Raw genomic sequence first — 21,700 nt, 5'->3', positions numbered from 1 at the left:
CAAACAAGATGACATTACAGCCATGGCGATAACCACAGTCATGCACAGCCTGAAGTGTATGACATCCCTACAGGCAAAACGTCGGTCAATATTATGGTTTCCTAGTAATTTCAACTGAATTTGTGACCTGGAGCTTGGATAGGCTTGAATTTATAAATGGTGGTAGCACTTTATTTTAAGGTTGTATCCATTATCCATTCATAACACATTTATGAAACCAATCATTAAACCTTTTGATTTATTTTATTGAAACTTATTTAACCAGGTTAGTCTCGTTGAAATAAAAATCTCATATTCAAGAGAGACCTGGAACAAGACAGCAGCATCAAATCATATTGTATTTGTCACATAGGCCGAATACAACAGTGAAATGCTTACTTACGAGCCCTTAGCCAACAATGTCGTTTTAAGAAAAATAAGTGTTTTAAGAAAGTATTTACAAAAAATGAATGTATGTAAAAAAAAAAATGACCTAAAATAATAATAATTAAGACGAAAAATAGATAACTAACAAGTAATTAAGGAGCAACAATAAAAAAACAGCTAGGGTGTCTGGAATCTTTGGAAATGATGCAACCAATCAGGATGTTCTCAATGGTGCAGCTGTAGAACTTTTTGAGGATCTGAGGACCCATGCCAAATCTTTTCATTCTCCTGAAGGGGAATAGGCATTGTTGTGCCCTCTTCACGACTGTCTTGTTGTGTTTGGACCATAGTTTGTTGGTGATTTGGACACCAAGGAACTTGAAGCTCTCAACCTGCTCCACTACAGCCCTGTCGATGAGAATGTGGGCGTGCTCGGCCCTTCTTTTCCTGTAGTCCACAATCATCTCCTTTGTCTTGATCACGTTGAGGTAGATGTTGTTATCCTGGCACAATACTGCCAGGTCTATGACCTCCTCCCTATAGGCTGTCTCATCGTTGTCCTTGATCAGGCCTACCACTGTTGTGTCATCGGCAAATTTAATGATGGTGTTGGAGTCGTGCTTGGCAATGCAATCACGGGTGAACAGGGAGTACAAGAGAGAACTGAGCACTCACCCATGAGGGGCCCCCGTGTGGAGGATCAACGTGGCAGATGTGTTGTTACCTACCCTTACCACCTGGGGGCGGCCCGTCAGGAAGTCCATGATCCAGTTTCATAGGGAGGTGTTTAGTCCCAGGGACCTTAGCTTAGTGAAGAGCTTTGAGTGCACTATGGTGTTGAACTCTGAGCTGTAGTCAATGAATAGCATTCTCACGTAGGTGTTCCTTTTGTCCAGATGGGAAAGGGCAGTGTGGAGTGCAATAGAGATTGCATCATCTGTGGATCTGTTGAGGCAGTATGCAAATTGGTGTGGGTCTAGGGTTTCTAGAATAATGGTGTTGATGTGATCCATGACCAGCCTTTCAAAGCACTTCATCGCTACAGACGTGAGTGCTACGGGTCGCTAGTCATTTAGTCAGGTTACCTTGGTGTTCTTGGGCACAGTTATGGCTGTCTGCTTGAAACATGTTGGTATTACAGACTCGGTCATGGACAGGTTGAAAATGTCAGTGAAGACACTTGCCAGCTGGTCAGCGCACGCTCGGAGTACACGTCCTGGTAATCCGCCTGTTTCAAGGTCTTACTCACATCGGCTACAGAGAGCGTGATCACAGTCGTCCGGAACATGCTCTCATGCATGCTTCAGTGTTGCTTGCCTCGAAGCGAGCATAGAAGTCATTTAGCTCGTCTGGTAGGCTCAACCCATCAGTTTCAGACAAACAGCCACATGACATGAACCAGACAAAGAAATATCAAAGATATATCAAAGCTGCACGTCAGTAATGTACATGTACACAACACAAGTCAGAAAAAAACTGAATGCAATATGTCAAAAGACAGGCTCACTATGGTATCAAAATGCTTCAGGTAAAACAACATCCTTGCATAAATAAGGCAACGCCGACTAGTGACATCGGTAACAACTAGAAACAACTAAATGTCTCAACAACTTGTTCATCTATTTGTGCTTTGAACTTCTCTAGGGACACCAGGCCCTGGAGTTTTAGGTTGGCTTGGAGGGAATTCCAGTACAAGGGGACTGATTAGTGAAAATACTTTGTTACAAGCTCTGTACATTTGTTCAGGACTGTTAGCTTAAAACAAGATTGGTATCTGAGCTTGTAAGTGTTTTCATTTCGAGCTAATAGAGAACAGATTAAATTACAGTTTTTCTAAAATGGCTGTCTATATAAGAATGTACCAGTGTTATAGCCTGTGTGTTGCTAGCTGTGTCCACCCGACAGCAATGTAGACATCACATGATACAGTCAAGAGCCTTCAGTGTATTTATTGAGGCTTGACCTTAAATCGTATTACTATAGTCCAACACAGATGGAAAGTACAATGAATCATCTATTTTATGGTGGCAAAGGAAAAACTCAACTTCTCATCCACCTGATCTCCCAGATAATTGAATGTTATTACTTGTTCCATGGAATGTCCTTCCAAGGTAGTAATGACATGGTTTCAGAGTGTTTAGCTTTGGAAAATACTAGGCATTTGTTTTAGAGGAATTATGAACAAGTTTCAGATCGTACGGATCGTGTTGAATGATGTGTTGAATGTTGTTAAAAGTTGTGAGCTTTCTCAAAAGCCAAACTGCGGCTACTCGAGTAGAGAATAGTGTAATCCACATGAAAATGTACATTAGCTTTCTCAATATGTCTTCCAATGCTGTTGATATATGTAGTGTATATATAAGCTGGAAGTATAACTATTAAGTGTTGTTGTCCATTAGTTCACTCCAATTCAGGGAGGGGTGGTAGGGTAGGGAAAAAAATAAAGGAACATATATTAAAAAACAATATATATTTATATATATCTTTAAATAATATATTTATTTAAAACATCTATGGGGGATTTGAAATGATGCAGACAATTACATTGATAGAAGCCACAACCTATTTGCAATACTGAAGCTGATCCACCCCTAAAAAATAAAGGAAAACAGCATGATCACTTTAATCGTTGTATTCCTTCTTGCAACTTTCTACGCGTTCACCTTTTGCCCTTTGCTTGTGGACTTCAGTGCAGAACACATCAGCTGTCTGTGAACAAGCAAAAATAACTTTCATAGCCAACATAGATACTAGAAATAACGCGTTAGTAAACACGTTACAATCATGCAGTACAATGTACAGTCAGAAAGAAGTGCAGCAGTTAAACCAGCAGGCCCCGGGAGCAATACATATATAAAACCAAAAGCTTGACTTGGAAGAGTTCCAGTGTTGGATTGCCACAGCCAGCTAACTAACRTAGCATCCGTCTCTTTTTGAGCCGGGAGTTTGAGTAGGCTAAACTACCTAGCTGCATTCGCTAGATAAGTGATCATGAAAAAGTACAACTAAATATAGCTATCTCTCTCTCTTTCTCTAGCTTCTACTTCATTTTTAAAGAAATGAATTTGTTCAAAACTGTTCAACCACTGTGTTTCTCTCTCTTTGACTCAACCACTCACCACATTTTATGTACTGCAGTGCTAGCTAGCTGTAGCTTATGCTTTCAGTACTAGAATGATTCTCTGATTCTTTGATTGGGGGGACAACATGTCAGTTCATGACTGCAAGAGCTCTGATATGTTGGAGGACGTCCCCTAGAAGTTGTTATAATTACTGTGTAAGTCTATGGAAGGGGGGGGGGGGAGAACCATGAGCCTCCTAGGTTTTGTATTATCAGAAAATGTTATTCATTGGACCTTTGATGTGACTGAGAGACTGCTTATCAACATGGCAATCACGTGCTCTCTCGATTGTCAGTGGAACATCTTATGGATCAATTTTGCGAATGTCTATTTCCTCAATTACTTTTGCAGAAACAGTGTATCAGCCATTTTTTGCGAAAGTTCTATTTTCACAGGAAACGGGAGGGAGCTTGGTTAGGAAATCTCAGGATCCCGGTTTCTGGCATTAATCCCTAGTGTGTATAGAGTTATGTGTGCTGCCATGTTGTCTTGTAATTCAGCAGAAAATAGCAGAAAATAATTATGTTTAACTTGCCAATATCCTGTAGAAGGAGGATCTGATGTATGATGCAAATTCAATACCTGGCCTAGAGCGTGTTCTGGCCCGGACAAACTGGTGTAACTGTAATGTAAGGCAACAGCGTGTTCTGTGACATGATATGCCAATATCAATCATTAGTTCTCAGGAAACTAAAAACCTGGTAAATTAATAAAGAACGTGGTAAATACATTTGTTAATCTAGCCAAGCAGCAAGCAAATTGAGACGACTCTCTCTGTAAAATATTTAACTATGAATGTTATTTTGTTAAAGATGAGTAAAGTAGAGTGCAGTTACACCACCCACCCATAGTCTATCTTGATTGCTCCAAACCGAGCACGCACTCTTCACGTGAACAGAAACTGTCCCAACATATTTAAAGTAGCAGTATATAATAAGTTAACCAACATAGGCCCAACAGCTGTAGTAAAACATAGAGTTTATGAATATAAACAAATCTGATTAAATGCATACAACATATACAAAATATACATCCACATATTATTATTACTTAAACCATAGTTCTAAATCATGTTTTAACAGGGTATGACACTAGCATATAATGGGCTTTTGAAGACACAGCCTCTATTAATTACATTAAAGACCACAAAACTATAAGGTCTTTCACATAAGGCTGTTACGATCGAGATGGATTCTATCCACATCAATATGCAAAACTATATTTCAAAATGTCATGCTCCAGTCTAGGCGTAATTGTCATTTCATGCATACCAGGTTGGCTTACTGGGAACTCATAATATTGGCTTATCTTGGCAGAGAACACGCTCTAGGCCAGGTAGAGAAATTGCATCATACTTCAGATCCACTCCCAACTGGAAATTGACAAAAAAGATACATATACAGTTGGTAGTGAAACTCTACACACTAATTGCACAGTGTTCACATTTTGCTTCCTTAAAATGTAATCTCAAAAGGGAATAAACCGATCTACACAACCTACTCCACAATTTCAAAGTTAAAGAAAAACTATAGAAACATTTTGTAAGTCTTCACACCCCCAGAGTTAATGCTCGGTCGAAGCACCTTTGGTAGCCATTACAGCTGTGAATCATTTTTAATAATTTTGTACCAACGTTGCATTTTATCCAATGTTTTTGTCCAAATTGCTAGAGCTCAATACATTTATGTGGGGGCCATTGATAGACAGCATTATTCAGGAATTAGGCTGACCACTCAGGAACACGCAACACCCCTTGGAAAGCCATTCGGGTGTATTTGAGAAGAAAAAAAAGTTTATTATCCCGCTGAAAAAATACAACTATATCCCATCCCCCATGTCTGTTTCTGTGCATGTCGGCACTGAGGAATGAAGTAACTTGGTGTGTGTGAGGATAAAGCTGGGAGACGAGAAGCAACTACAAGTAGTGAACATTTAATGAATAATGGACATGAAACATAACACATGGGAGCCCGACGAGCCTGGTTGAGGCCTGGGAGCCCGACGAGCGGGCTGAGGTGTGGGAGCCCAACGAGACGGCTGAGGTGTGGGAGCCCAACGAGACGGCTGAGGCGTGGGAGCCTGACGAACCGGCGCATGACTTGGGGTGGGAGCCTTTCGAGCCAACCGAGGCAAGGAAACCTCTCAAGTCAGCTAAGGCGTGGAAGCCTGACGAGCCAGCTGAGGCACCCCCGGTTCCTTCGACAGCGGCACACGGACCCGTCGTCACCAACCTAAACAAAAAACAAAACTCCCTGATGCGTCCAAAATTGGTGTCAGCGTTCTGTGAGGACAGACGCTGGGAGACGAGAAGCAAGTACAGGGAATGAACATTTAATGAATAACGGACATGAAACAAAACACGAACAGCGTCTGGACAAGGGAAACATAACGAAAAGAATTAAGACACTGGGATGAAACTGAGGAATAGACAGATAAAGGGGAGGCAATCAAAAACGTGAAGGAGTCCAGGTGAGTCCAATGAAGCGCTGATGCTCGTAACGATGGTGACATGTGTGCGCAATGATGGGCAGCCTGACGCCCTCGAGTGCCAGAGAGGGGGAGCAGAAGCAGGCGTGACAGTGGGAAAGATTCTTAAGGGTTTTTCGACAGAAAATATCATACACAATTATTGCATTGTTGTCGTCCCTGATGTTTTCCTGAGCTTTCAAATGTCTCTTATACAGACTTAAAATAATTACAGCCAGATCATAGACATGGGTATAAGACAATGGGTGATGTTTTGTAGATATTACAATGCAGAGAGAAAGAAAATAAAGAAATAATAGAAAACTAAGCATGCAATAATAAAAGTAATAATACATACACAATGAGTCATGATATCTTGGCTATATACACGGAATACCAGTACAGAGTTGATGTGCAGCGGTACAAGGTAATTGAGGCAGATACTGTATGTACATGTAATGTAACTAGGAATAAAGTCAATGCATATAGCCCAGGTAGCTATTTGGTTTTATGACTTGGGGGTAGAGGCTATTCAGGGTCCTGTTGGTTCAAGACTTGGTGCATCGTTACTGCTTGTCATGCGATAGCAGAGACAACAATCTGTAGAAATGTAACCACTCTCAAATTCATAGACAGAGCTATGGATGCAAGCACTGACCATCCATGATAGAAAAATTATAGTTTTACACATTTTTTCAGGCTCTGTAGTGTTTGTTTAATTATTATTTTTTTTTACCCCCTTTTCTCCCAAATTTTCGTGGTATCCAATTACAAGTAATTACTATCTTGTCTCATCGCTACAACTCCCATACGGGCTCGGGAGAGACGAAGGTCGAAAGCCATGCGTCCTCCGAAACACAACCCAACCAAGCCGCACTGCTTCTTAACACAGCGCGCCTCCAACCCGGAAGCCAGCCGCACCAATGTGTCGGAGGAAACACCGTGCACCTGGCTCCCTTGGTTAGCGCGCACTGCGCCCGGCCCGCCACAGGAGTCGCTGGAGCGCGATGAGACACGGATATCCCTACCGGCCAAACCCTCCCTAACCTGGACGACGCTAGGCCAATTGTGCGTCGCCCCACGGACCTCCCGGTCGCGGCCGGCTGCGACAGAGCCTGGGCGCGAACCCAGAGTCTTTGGTGGCGCAGCTAGCGCTGCGATGCAGTGCCCTAGACCACTGCGCCACCCGGGAGGCCTTTGTTTGTGTTTGTTTACATTTACTTTGCATGCAAATATTGGAGTAAAACAATTTTATATTTTGGGTTCTGAACAGTGGCATGAGGCCCTGATGCGTTATAAGTTATATTCTTCAAGAATCAAAGGGTACATATCATTAATTAATATGTCCAAACATGGATGTAGGAACTGCTGATTGCCCCTTTAAATTTCCGCCCAGGAAATAGTGTCTACAGTGCTGTCACAAAGTCCAATTTCAACACAGTTTTCAATGACTAGTTGGATATTCATTTCCCACTGGGCCAACCTTTCCAGTACTTACAGCATTCTTATAAATACATTTTCAATCAAGTTTTTCTTTGGCGGACCTCATTTTCTTGTTCAAAATCGTATTTTTGCCTTTAATGTTCCTGGACACTCCACATTCAGGAGGGGCAGGTAAAAGGAAGAGGGGTGGATTGCTTATGTATATGGAAGATAACATTAAATCCAATCTTATCGAAAGGAAACATGCCAATGACCTTGAATGTATGGGGTTTAAGTCTTCCCCTCCCTTCATATGTCTCTCACTATTATTGGCTAATGTTGACCAACTAACATCTGATGCCTTGTTAATTGACCATCTAAATTACGTTCTTAAGGAATATGATCATAAGAAGGAGATCATCCTCATGGTCGATTTCAATATAAACTGGGATAATAAAACTTGCAGGAAAAAACTCAGACCATTTCAACCTGAATCAAATAATAGAAGAACCAACCAGAGTAACACATACATCCCAGACTCAAATTTGGATGGTGTTTATTAACAGACCTGAACGAATAACTAAGTCCTTTAATTAGTAACTTGCATATCTGACCAAAATACTACATTAGTGTTAAGAAAACGAACTAGAAAGAGATGTAATAACCATATCAATGTGCAACCGTAACATCAAATAATCCCTCAAAGTGAGTAGAGTAACTATGAATCAAATTAACTGGTCTGATGCAATGACGACCCAGACATAACATTCCGTCAGCTTTTGACAAAGTGAATAGTTATTTTACTAGGAAATTCCAACGTAAGCCAAGACGTAAAACCTCTCTACCATGGCTCAACAAGGACCTCTGGTGGCAGACTAGAGAAATGGGATCTTTCCTTGAAAAAAGCACTGAAGTCTGTTCAGAATGATGACAGACATATAGTGGGGCAAAGAAGTATTTAGTCAGCCACCAATTGTGCAAGTTCTCCCACTTAAAAAGATGAGAGAGGCCTGTAATTTTCATCATAGGTACACTTCAACTATGACAGACAAAATGAGGRAAAAAAATCCAGAAAATCACATTGTAGGATTTTTTATGAATTTATTTGCAAATTATGGTGGAAAATAAGTATTTGGTCACCTACAAACAAGCAAGATTTCTGGCTCTCACAGACCTGTAACTTCTTCTTTAAGAGGCTCCTCTGTCCTCCACTCGTTACCTGTATTAATGGCACCTTTTTGAACTTGTTATCAGTATAAAAGACACCTGTCCACAACCTCAAACAGTCACACTCCAAACTCCACTATGGCCAAGACCAAAGAGCTGTCAAATTATTACAAGTTAATGGGATTCTAACTCAAGACTGTGATTTGATATCTACCACTTTTAACAATTTCTTTGTAGACTTTGTTTTGGACCTGGCTCAAAGATTTTCAAAAAAGACCACTGCTCTCACCTCTATGGATAATAACAAACCAATATTCAGAATTCCAGAAATGTCAGTAACAGCAGTGGACAGTATTATTAGCTCCCTCAGGAACTCTAGAACAAAATATGTAAAGAGTCTTAAGAAAGTATATAAACCCCTTGACTTTTTCAAAWTGTTGTTATGTTGCAGCCTGGATTTWAAAAAATAGATTACATTTTGTGTCAGACACAATACCCCATAATGCCAAAGTGGAATTATGTTTTCAGAATTTTTACAAATTGATAAAAAATTAAAGCTGAAATGTCTTGAGTCAATACGTATTCARCACCTTAGTTATGGCAAGCCTAAATCAGTTCAGGAGTGAAAATGTGCTTAATAAGTCACATAATAAGTTGCATGGAGTGTCTGAGTTACAGKTTTGACTTAAATCGGCTTGAAAATCTATGGCAAGACTTGAAAATGGTTGTCTAGCAACGATCAGCAACCAATTTGACAGTGCTTGAAGAATTTCTTTAATTAAAATGTGCAAATATTGTACAATCCAGGTGTGCAAAGCTCTTACCCAGAAAGACACAACTGTAATTGCTGCCAAAGGAGATAGTAACATGTATTGACTCAGGGGTGTGAATAGTTATATAAATGAGATATTTCTGTATTTCATTTTCAATACATTTGCAAAAATGTCTAAAGATATGTTTTCACTGTAATTATGGGGTATTGTGGGTAGATGGGTGACAAAAAATATATTAAATACATTTTGAATTCAGGCTGTAACACAACAAAATGTGGAATAAGTCAAGGGGTATGAATACTTTCTGAAGGCACTGTATAAACATGTGTTACTTTTAATCCCTTCAGTCACAATAGTGAAGAAAAAAAAGAATTGTACTTTACAGGCTCTAGAGAAATTAAAGTTGCACTTATTTTTTGATAAGTCATATATTATGCATTAAGGTGTTAAGTGAGATTCTGAAAAGTTTCATATGATTTCTCAAAATGGTCACAAGACCACGAGCATCAATCTCCAAGGAGTACTTTAACAGACAAATTTAGCATCAGAAGTCTCTATTCAACAGCTCAAAAAACAAATACATTGCTGAAAGTATTTTATTTGTAAATACTATAATGGATAAAGGGTATAGTTTACATATGTGCCTTAATTTTCAATACATTGAATACTTGATGCACGTGGTAAATAAACAYATCTTAGTGGTCAMATTTGTGACCAATGGGAAAATACAGTGGCTCAAACCTATTATATACACTGAGTGCACAAAATATTAGGAACACCTGCTCTTTCCATGACATAGACTTACTAGGTGAATCCAGGTGAAGCTATGATCCCTTATTGATGTCACCTGTTAAATCCACTTCAATCAGTGTAGATGAAGGGGAGGAGACAGGTTAAAGAATATTTTTTAAGCTTCGAGACAATTGAGACATGGGTTGTGTATGTGTGCCATTTAGAGGGTGAATGGGCAAAACAAAATATTTAAGTGCCATTGAACGGGGTATGGTAGTATGTACAAGGCACACCGGTTTGTGTGTGTCTTAAACTGCAACGCTGCAGTTTTCCGTGTCTATCAGGAATGGTCCACCATCCAAAGGACATCCAGCCAAGGCCTCAGCGCAATCCACCGGGCGTCCAGCGGGAGTCCCGCGAACTGCCCGCGTACATTTACTCAAAGCTGGTGGCTTGTCATTGTTAATAGACAACAATATTTTTTTCCACACTCGCTTTAACAAATTCAAAATGACAATGCTTGTCTTTCATAATTCRATCAGTTATACTTGAATGTGTATTGTCAGTGTTTGTTGCTGGCATGTCATGCCTAYGTTTGCTAATCCTGCCAATGAAAAAATCATTAAAGTAATTGGCAATATCAGTGGGTTTTGTGATGAATGACCCATCTGATTCAATGACTGATGGCGCTGAGTTTGCATTTTAGACCCACATTTTTATTTAAGGTGCTCCAAAGCATTTTACTATCAWTCTTTATATCATTTATCTTTGTTCACAGTATAGTTTATTCTTCTTTTTATTCAGTTTAATCACATGATTTCTCAATTTGTAGTACGTTTGCCATTCGGTTGTGCTTATTTGACATTACTTTTACTTCATCCCTCTCAACCATAAAATGTTTCAAATCCACTGGGATTTAACCATTTTTACAGTCGTTTTCTTAATGAGTGCATGCTTATTAGTAACAGGAATAAGCAATTTCATGGCTACTACAGTATATTGTGATCACTACATCCGATGGATTTAGATACTGCTTTAAAGCAAATGTCTGCAGCATTAGTAAAGATGTGATCAATACATGTTGATGATTTAATTCCTGTGCTGTTTGTAACTACCCTGGTATGTTTATTGATAACCTGAACCAGTTTGCAAGCACTGGTTACAGTTTGAAGGTTTTTCTTGTGTGGGCAGCTTAATGAAAGCCAGTCAATATTTAAATCACCCAGAAAATATACCTCTGTTGATATAACATACATTATGAAGCATTTCACACATATTATCCAGATACTGACTGTTAGCACTTGGTGGTCTATAGCAGCTTCCCACAAGAATATACTTTAGGGTGAAGCAGATGAACCTGTAGCCATATTACTTCAACAGTATTTAACATGAGATCCTCTCTAAGCTTTACAGGAATGTGATTCTGAATATAATCAGCAACACCTCCACCATTGGCATTTCTGTCTTTTCTGTAAATGTTTTAACCATGTATTTGCTACCACTGTCAAAGGTATTATCTAAGTGAGTTTCAGAGACAGTCAGAATATGAATGCTATCTGTTTCTAGCACGTTATTAATTTCATGAACCTTGTTTCTTAGGCTAAATATGTTAATGTGCGAAGCATTGGATTCAACATAGGCCAGCATCCCTGTGGAACCTTGTAGAGTCTGTGCTCTGRCGAATTAGGAAGGTGTTCCTAGTGTTTTGTACTCTCAGTGTATATTTAATCACAACAGATTGTTTATTTTTTCAGTAGATTGAGTTGGGTTATGGATATACTTGATCAAGGTGATCTTACAGATGATTTTACCATAATCCATTAGACTTTACTCTTTTTTTTAATAAAAAAAATACACATTTTGTTTTTTCAGGGAGCATTGGCAATGTATACACCCATAAAATGAATAGTGTAATAACTTAACACATATTTAATGTCAATAKGTTTGTTTAGTGTTTCTTGCAAAATGGTAGATCTGGTTTAAGTGAGTTTTGGGACATAGCCACAGGTATTTGGACTGAGATATGCAGCTGTAGATCTGGTTTATGTATTAGTATTTAGACTCAGGCAAAGGTGTAGACCTGGTTTTGTAGGAGTACTGGAGCTGAGTGGGGTAGACCTGGTTTACAGTTTATGAGTATTCAGTCTTCGTCACATTTACACCTGGCTTAGTTGATTAATTGGGTACAAGCACAGGTGCAGACTTTGTCTGAATTTATTTATTGGAGCTGAAATAAAGGTGTAAACCTGGTTTGTCTGAGTATGCCCATGGATTYACCTGGTTTATATGAGTAATGGGGTGTAGGGATAGACAAGGCTCATAACAGGTAATGGGTCTGGATGGACATCTATTGCCCATTCAAATYTATTCTGGCAACAAGTTCGTGGWAGGAAAAAAGTGGGCTAGGGTRMGTGTTATAGAATTGTATTATGAGTTTATCTATGAAATGATTAGCATATACTGGTCAGAGGTCACAGGATTAAGATACGCAAACAGCAAGGTTGGGATGTGCAGCGAATAGCTGGATATACTTTAGGTGTCTGTTGGTGAATTGGGGAATACAGGCCTAAGGAAAGTGGGTAACAGGGCTGAGATAGGCAAGTAACAGGGATGAGGTGTATTGGCAAAGGAACTTGGGTCTATGAGTAACAAATAGGGATTGAGGGCTAGGATATGGGTTTATTGGTACTTGATTGTATCAATATTAGAGTATTGGCATGTGATTGTCTTCAAACATTGAAAAACATCCAATGTTGTTTTAAAGGACATTACACTTTAACCCGGTGTTTCCCACCAAAATCCGGAAGTGTTACAAAGCATATAAATAGGCCTATGTCTTGATTTGATTACAGCTTTGATCGAAAATTCAAGACGGATGCTACCGGAGCCTGATGAGCCATACATTAAATACATTTAATGAGCCAAAGCCCAAAAAATGATTGTGTGTCGTTATCCAAAACATATACTGTATGTTATAGGCTATTGTAAAACAGAAAAGCCCATAGTTGTAGCTATCTATATTCTCTCTTGGGTAAATAAATGAAACTAGCTCCAGTAGGCTCATCTTTTTGAGTGTGAACTGTATTACTGTATTGTATTATACTGTACTATATGGACTGGAATTACGCACCTTGTTCAAACCATGATAAAGCAGGKAGAGAACGTRATTCTGGTGCAGCACCTGCGGCATACAAAGYTACAAGTATAGGCTAGCGAATTTAATTTTAATCATGAAGTATAACAAGGCCTATTTGTATAATTATCAGGCTGACGCATATATACCTTTCAARATATTTCCCATAATGTTATTMGCCTACCTCCTCTTCCTCTCTGTTGTTGCTTCATTCCTTCCTCGCTTTCAACAGTTAAATGAAATACATTTTGTCATCGTTATCTTCATCATTCTAATGACATCCTTGAATAATATAGGACTAGAATTAGATGCAGAAGGCTTTCATTTATTCTTCACGAGGATTGAGTGGTTACGGGCCTGAATAAATAACTGCTATAGMCTACTGCCATTGCGCRTTCGCTCATCTTTCAAACTATCCTTGAGTTCTATTGGCGGCTGTTTTAACATCCAGCAAACAAGAGCTTGCGTCCCTCTTCGAATTGGTATGAAAAAATGCAAAAAGAAATATTGTCCGTCAAGTTATTCCAGTCTAGGTTTCCCTGCATGGGACTCTAAGAGCTAAGGAGAGTTTTTTAAGGWGASAGGCMAGCGGAGCACAGGTGCGTACGTATTGCGCAAGAGACWGAGGYTATAARTTAGAAGTMTATTATGCATAACCCATCATTAATTAGCTAAATATAAGGCTAATACTACATTGAATGTTTTACCTGAAAGAGGTAGGCTAGGGCATCTATATAGAGCTATATATGACAGGATKATCTATTTTGGATGCAATTTGAATGGAGTTGATGGAGAGAGAGAAAGATTGCCAGAGTGCTTGCACGTGCACTGATTGAAAACAATGTTATTCAAGGGAYAGGCTGTTTTAAAACTCTGCAGCTGCATAACATTTTTTTTTTTTAAAGTTATAATTTAAAAGAAATGTGACCCCCGAAAGCCAGATAGAGATGGGTAAATTAGACACACATTCAGTCTTCATATTACTGTAGCATAGACTATGCTGCAGCAAATGCAGGCCTACCTGTCATAAGAAAAAAAGTTATGATGAAATGATAGGTCTACATGCATTGTGAACTGCACTACTCAGCACACAGCACTCAGCACTCAGCACTACTCTCTGTATTGCCTTGCGGTCGGAGCCCGAGCAGTTGCCATACCAGGCAGTGATGCAACCAGTTAGGATGCTCTCAATGGTGCAGCTATWGAACTTTTTGAGGATCTGAGGACCCATGCCAAATATTTTCAGTCTCCTGAGGGGGAATAGGCTTTGTCGTGCCCTTTTCATGACTGTCTTGGTGTGTTTGGACCATGATAGTTTGTTGGTGATGTGGACACCAAGGAACTTGAAGCTCTCAACCTGCTCCAATAGACAGCTACGAAGAATATAGATGAAAACTCTCTTGGTAAATAGTGTGGTCTACAGATTATCATGAGATACTCTACCTCAGGCGAGCAAAACCTTGAGACTTCCTTAGTTTTGTGCACCAGCTGTTGTTTACAAATATACATTTACCACCACCCCTGGTCTTACCAAAGGCGCCTGTTCTATCCTGCTGAAAAAGGGATAAACCCKCCAGCTGTAGGTTATTCATGTCGTCGTTCAGCCATGACTTGGTGAAACATAAGATATTACAGTTTTTAATGTCCCGTTGGTAGGATATACGTGCTCGTAGCTCGCCTATTRTATTATCCAATGACTGTACRTTGGCTAATATGATCGATAGTAAAGGCAGATTACCCACTCGCCGTCAKATCCTTACAAGGCACCCAAGGCAACCCGATATCTTTGTCTCTTTCTCCTGCGAATGACGGGGATGAGGGCCTTGTCGGGTGTCTGGAGTAAATMCTTCGTGTCCGGCTCGTTAAAGAAAAAATCTTCCAGTAGAGGGTGAGTAATCGCTGTTCTGATATCTAGAAGCTCATTTCGGGCATAAGAGACAGGTGGCAGAAACAAAATAAGTTACAAATAACGCGAAAAACACAATTGGTTAGGGGACCGTAAAACAGCAGYCATCTCCTCCAGTGCCATTAYACCTGTTGCTCATGTAAATAATTTATTATAATTTACTGGGATCTCGCAGTTATTTATCCCTGGAAAGGGGAGTGGTTTTGGGCGGTAAATCTTGGTAACCAGGTTCCCGCTATTCAACCCTATATCAGACATTTTCAGACCTCTAAAGTAGTCTAATGTCCCAATGAAACCATGTCCCAGTGTTTCAATTACATCATAATATTGTTTATTCTATGTTTTATTCAGTGTTACAATGTCAACATGACCAAAATACAGATTTTTCACCTATATTTGTTATGCCCTGATATTTTAAATAAAGAGACGGCCATGAAGAATAGACTATTACATTCTTAGATCCACAGAAAGCTGCAGAGCTGTAGAATACAGTGGACTGGTCCATATGTGTGTGAAACTTACTGAATTGGCACATCACAGGTTGAAATACATCATAAAAACATGATATGTCTATAAAAATGTTGAGTATCAAATGAGTAATGCATTACAATTGTAAATTTAAATCCTTTCCAAGTATCGTTCCAAATAGAGGGTGCATGACAGTACATTAATGATTACTTATACTGTTGTGATGATTAATGATAAAATAAAATCACCAAAATTGAATTACGGTGGAGACAAAAACAGTGGTACCACATACGGAACTCTGTCTAGGCCCTTTACTTTCATAAGCAATGAAAATTGAGAATGGACAGTGTTGTCATTTTGTGTTGTAGTAACGTTACCATCCACTGGAGGGCAAAGGATGACGCTAGATTGTTAGATACACACACTGATGTGAGTTTAAGCAGGTGTAAACTTCTTAACCGCTTCCTTTCCAAGTGAAGTGATGCGTTTAAGACCTCAAAAGTAAACTTTAGTTCCTTAAGTATTCAGACCCCTTGACTTTTCCACATTTTGTTAGGTTATAGTCTTATTATAAAATTGATTTAAAAATGTATATTTCTCATCAATCTACACACAATACCCCATATTGACAGAGCAAAAACAGGTTTTTAGAAATGTTTCAAATGTAAAAAAATAAATAATATGACATTTACATAAGTATTCAGACCCTTTACTCAGTACTTTGTTGAAGCACCTTTGGCAGAGATTACAGCTTGGGGCTTCTTGGTTTCTCCCATTCTTCTCTGCGGATCCTCTCAAGCTCTGTCAGGTTGGATGGGTAGTGTCGCTGCACAGCTATTTTCAGGTCTCTCCAGCGATGTTCRATCAGGTTCACGTCCGGGCTCTGGCTGGGCCACTAAAGGACATTCAGAGACTTGTCCCAAAGCCACTCCTACGTTGTCTTGGCTGTGTGCTTAGGGTCAATGTCCTGTTGAAAGGTGAACCTTCACCCCAGTCTGAAATCCTGAGCGCTCTGGAGTAGGTTTTCATCAAGGATCTCGCTGTACTTTGCTCCGTTCATCTTTCATCTTTCCCTCGATCCTGACTATTCTCCCAGTCCGCTGAATAACATCCCCACAGCATGATGCTGGCACCGTAGGGATGGTGACATGTTTTCTCCAGATGTGACGCTTGGCATTCAGGCCAAAGAGTTCAATCTTAGCTTCAGTCTGGCCACTCTACCATAAAGACCTGATTGGTGGAGTGTTGCAGAGATGGTTGTCCTTCTGGAAGGTTCTCCCATCTCCACAGAGGAACTCTGGAGTTCTGTCAGAGTGACCATCGGGTTCTTGTTCACCTCCCTGACCAAGGCCCTTCTCCCCCGATTGCTCAGTTTGGCCAGGCAGCCAGCTCTAGGAAGTCTTGGAGGTTCCAAACTTCTTCCATTTTAGAATGATGGAGGCCACTGTGTTCTTGGGTATCTTCAATGCTGCAGACATTTTTTGCTAACCTTGTGCCTCGACACAATCTTGTCTCGGAGTTCTACGGACAATTCCTTTGACCTCATGGCTTGTTTTGTGCTCTGACATGCACTGTCAACTGTGGGACCTTATATAGACAGGTGTGTGCCTTTCCAAATCATGTCCAGTCAATTGAATTTACCACAGGTGGACTCCAATCAAGTTGTAGAAACATCTCAAGGATGATCTGTGGAAACAGGATTCACCGGAGCTCAATTTCAAGTCTCATAGCAAAGGGTCTGAATACTTATGTAAATAAGGTATTTCAGTTATTGCGTAATACTTTGCTAACATTTCTAAAAACTGTTGTATTGTGCTGTAGATTGATGGAGGCAAAAAAGTAATTTAATACATTTTAAAAATAAGGCATATAACGTAACAAAATGTGGAAAACAAGGGGTCTGAATACTTCTGAATGACTGTAGCTACATACTTTTGTGAAGTGAAATCAGGGTGATTGTTGTGGATTGGAAGAACTGGAGACCAGTGTGATGGAATTAATATTCACATCACAGTGCTCTCTGGAGGGAATCTCCATGACGACTCTGACTTTTAATTTTGTTTTTTGATTAGTTGATTAATTTGATAATATGTAAGCAATGATTTATAATTGATTTGAGCCAATGTCAAAATAGTACAATTGGGATCCAACGTTATGACATTACATTGCATGCAAAATCCAAACTTTAATGTCTCAAATGGAGACACAAAATATGAATTTAAATGTTTGATCTGTGTGTCTATAGTACTTAGAGGGAGTGTTACCCAAAAAGGCAGACTTCTAAATATTGGCATGTTAAAGAAATGAAGCAAATAAGAGACTTATGGACTTACATGAAATGACAAGCTTTTTTGAGAGTAACATATTAGAAAGTCTTAAGCTGCAGTTTACACGACGACAGTTGCTATATCAAGTCAGAAATCTGACTCAATTTTCATGACTTGTGACCGACTTGGATGACATTGTTTGACTTGTTTGACTCGCTTCTCGACGTTGGTGACTTGGACTTGCCTTTTCGGACTTGTATTTGCACTTGCACTGGATCGGCTAATCTGAAAGAGAATATGAGCAGCACTGGATGGCAGAGCGGCGAGGGTTTCTGTTTCTCTGCTGCTGGAAGGACATGCACACGCTACATCAGCTGGTGAGCTGCAAGGGCTCAAGCGATGATTATGGGCAGGCGGGTCGTCAGGCTCTATCGCACTAGGCTACCGTCACGCCATTTTCCTCTGTAACACCAGTCACAAGCCAATATTGCTTTGCTGTTAAAGTACACAAAAGCTTTGCAAATTGCAACAATAGTATTGATTTAATAGTAAACAAGTCTAGCTCTCTTCCCTTGAGATAGCATATAGAAGTAGGTGTCTTTGAATTTGTGACTTGACTTGTGACAGGACCTGGACCTCGACTGGACTCGAGGTTTAGTGACTCGATAAAACATTTAGTTGCAAGTGACATCATTCAAGCAACTTTCTGTTACATGAGCACTCAAACCGATTCAATTTGCATGCAACAGACAATCAAATTGAACTGCTTCTGTCATATTGTTTGAGAATTATAAACTATCCATGTCATCTTCTGCAATTACATCTGATTGCACAAATTAGATGTATCCAATGTTGTTTTATATAAGGTTGATTTAGACCAATGCTGCTGTACATTATTATAACAATTTCATTCCAGCCCGTTTGATCAAGCCAGCTAGCAACGAGCTAAGCATAGCACAAATTTGCTACTATGTATGTGAACAATTTCAGTTGAACTGTCAGAGGAGTCTGGGTTCAATAAAAAATATATATATTTATTGACTTCCAACCATGTAGATAACCTTTACTACCTGACGCCAGTATTATTTATCAGCTCCCTTTGATATGTCTCTTCTGTCCACCTTGATCAGGTTTCGCAGATGACAGCTTGTGTTGTCGACATAGACAACTGGGCCAGAGTTCCAAACCTTCGAATGGATCAGGTGCAAAAGCATTCGTTTTGATTGGCTGTTGCTTGCAACCAGTTGCACAAAGTTGAAAAGTTTCAACTGGGTGCAACCAAGTTGCAGATCAGGGGCGTAGGCACAGGTGAGCCTGGGTGGGTGCAGGCCCACCCAATCAGATTGAGCAACAACAACAAAACAGTATGCTCTACTTGACAGTGTTCCAAACGGGACACCGCTGTTCTAGTCTATTTAGGCTATGGCCGTATTATTATGTCTTTTAGCATACTATTAGGCTATAATTTAAGTTTTATTTGAGGGTGTTTAATANAGTACTCAAGTCCAGAAATCTGACTCAATTTTCATGACTTGTGACTCGACTTGGACTCGACCATTGTTGACTTGGATTTGGACTCGCCTTCTCGACCGTTGGTGACTTGGACTTGCCTTTTCGTGACTTGTATTTGCACTTGCACTGGATCGGCTAATCTGACAAGCAGAATATGAGCAGCACTGGATGYGCAGAGCGGCGAGGGTTCTGTTCTCTCGCTGCTGGAAGGACATGCACAGCCTACATCAGCTGGTGAGCTGCAGGGGCTCAAGCGATGATTATGGGCAGGCGGGCTTCGCAAATGATACTCTTTGTGATGGTGTTCATTTATAGATTATAACACTTGATGTCACGTTCCTGACCTGTTTTCTGTTGTTTGTATGTGTGTGATGGTCAGGGCGTGAGTTTTGGGTGGGCATTCTATGTTGTGTGTTTCTATGTTGGTTTAGGGTTGCCTGGTATGGCTTCTAATTAGAGGCAGGTGTTTTGCGTTCCTCTAATTAAGAGTCATATTTAGGTAGGTTGTTTCACTGGTTCGTTGTGGGTGGTTGTTACCTGTCTCTGTGTTTGTGTTCTGCACCAGATAGGTCTGTATCGGTTTTGCACGTTTGTATTTTGTAAGTTGTTGTAGTGTTCACTTGTTCTTATAATTAAACATGTTGAGCACTGGCTACGCTGCATTTTGGTCCTCTCTTCACCCAGGAAGAAACCTTTACACTTGAATGGTGGCGTTTTAGTGGTTTTTCTTTTGTACATACAGCCAGCTACAGTTACTAAACTAATGAAGGAGCCAATCAAAGTAGATCAGGTTTGCATTATGTTACACTCTGCATATTAAACACCCTCAAATAAAACTTAAATTATAGCCTAATAATGTATGCTAAAAAGACATAATAATACGGCCATAAGCCTAAATAGACTAGAACAGCGGTGTCCCTTTGGAACACTGTCAAGTAGAGCATACTGTTTTGTTGTTGTTGCTCAATCTGATTGGGGCTGGCACCCACCCAGGCTCACCTGTGCCTAGCCCTGATCTGCAACTTGGTTGCACCCAGTTGAAACTTTTCAACTTTGTGCAACTGGTTGCAAGCAACAGCCAATCAAAACGAATGCTTTTGCACCTGATCCATTCGAAGGTTTGGAACTCTGGCCCAGTTGTCATGTCGACAACACAGCTGTCAGTGCTGCGGAAACCGTGATCAAGGTGGACAGAAGAGACATTACTAAACGGGAGCTGTATAAATAAATACTGGCGTCAGGGGTAGTAAAGGTTTATCTACATGGTTTGGAAGTCAATAAATATATATTTTTTATCTGAACCCAGACCTCTCTCTGACCAGTTTCAACTGAAATTGTTCAACATACACTAGCTAGCAAATTTGTTGCTAGCTTGCTTAGCCGTTGCTAGCTGGCTTGATCAAACAGGGCTGGCAATGAAATGTGTCTAGCTAGATAAATTGTACAGCCAGCATTTTGTCTAAATCAACCCTTATACAATAACGAAACAGTTGGATAAACATCTAATTTGTGAAATCACGATGTAATGCAGAAGATGACATGGAGTGAGTTTATAATTTCCAAACATATTGACAGAAGCAGCTTCAATTTGATTGGCTGTTGCATGCAAATTGAATCGTGTTTGAGTTGCTTCATGTAACAGAAAAGTTGCTTGAGATGATGTCACTTGCAACTAAAATTGTTTTAGTCGAGTCACTAAACCTCGAGTCCGAGTCGAGTCCCAGGTCCCCTGTCACAAGTCCAAGTCACAAATTCCAAGACAGCCTACTTTTCTATAGCCTACTCAAGGGGAAAGAGAGCTAGACTTGTTTTACTATTAAACTCAATACTATTGTTTGCAATTTCGCAAAGCTGTTGTGTATTCTTAACAGGCAAAGCTAAATATTTGGCTTGTGACTGGTGGTTACAGGGGAGCAGGAAAGTTGCGTGACGTGTAGCCTATGATCGGAGTAAGAGCCTGAGCGAGCCCGCCTGCCCATAATCATCGCTTGAGCCCCTGCAGCACCAGCTGATGTAGGCTGTGCATGTCCTTCCAGCAGCGAGAGAACAGAACCCTCGCGCTCTGGCGCATCCAGTGCTGCTCATATTCTACTTATCAGATTAGCCGATCCAGGTGCAAGTGCAAATACAAGTCACGAAAAGGCAAGTCCAAGTCACCAACGGTCGAGAAGGCGAGTCCAATCCAAGTCAACAATGGTCGAGTCCAAGTCGAGTCACAGTCATGAAAATTGAGTCAGATTTCTGGACTGTGAGTCTGCAACACTGTCGTCGTGTAACTGCAGCCTAAGACTTTGCTAATATGTTAGTCTCCCAAAAAGCTTGTCCATTTCATGTAACGTCCATAATGTCTCTTATGCTTCATTTCT

The sequence above is a fragment of the Salvelinus sp. IW2-2015 genome, unplaced genomic scaffold, assembly GCF_002910315.2.
Source record: "Salvelinus sp. IW2-2015 unplaced genomic scaffold, ASM291031v2 Un_scaffold1384, whole genome shotgun sequence".
In the NCBI taxonomy this organism is placed as follows: Eukaryota; Metazoa; Chordata; class Actinopteri; order Salmoniformes; family Salmonidae; genus Salvelinus; species Salvelinus sp. IW2-2015.
Note: the sequence above shows the minus strand (reverse complement) of the source record.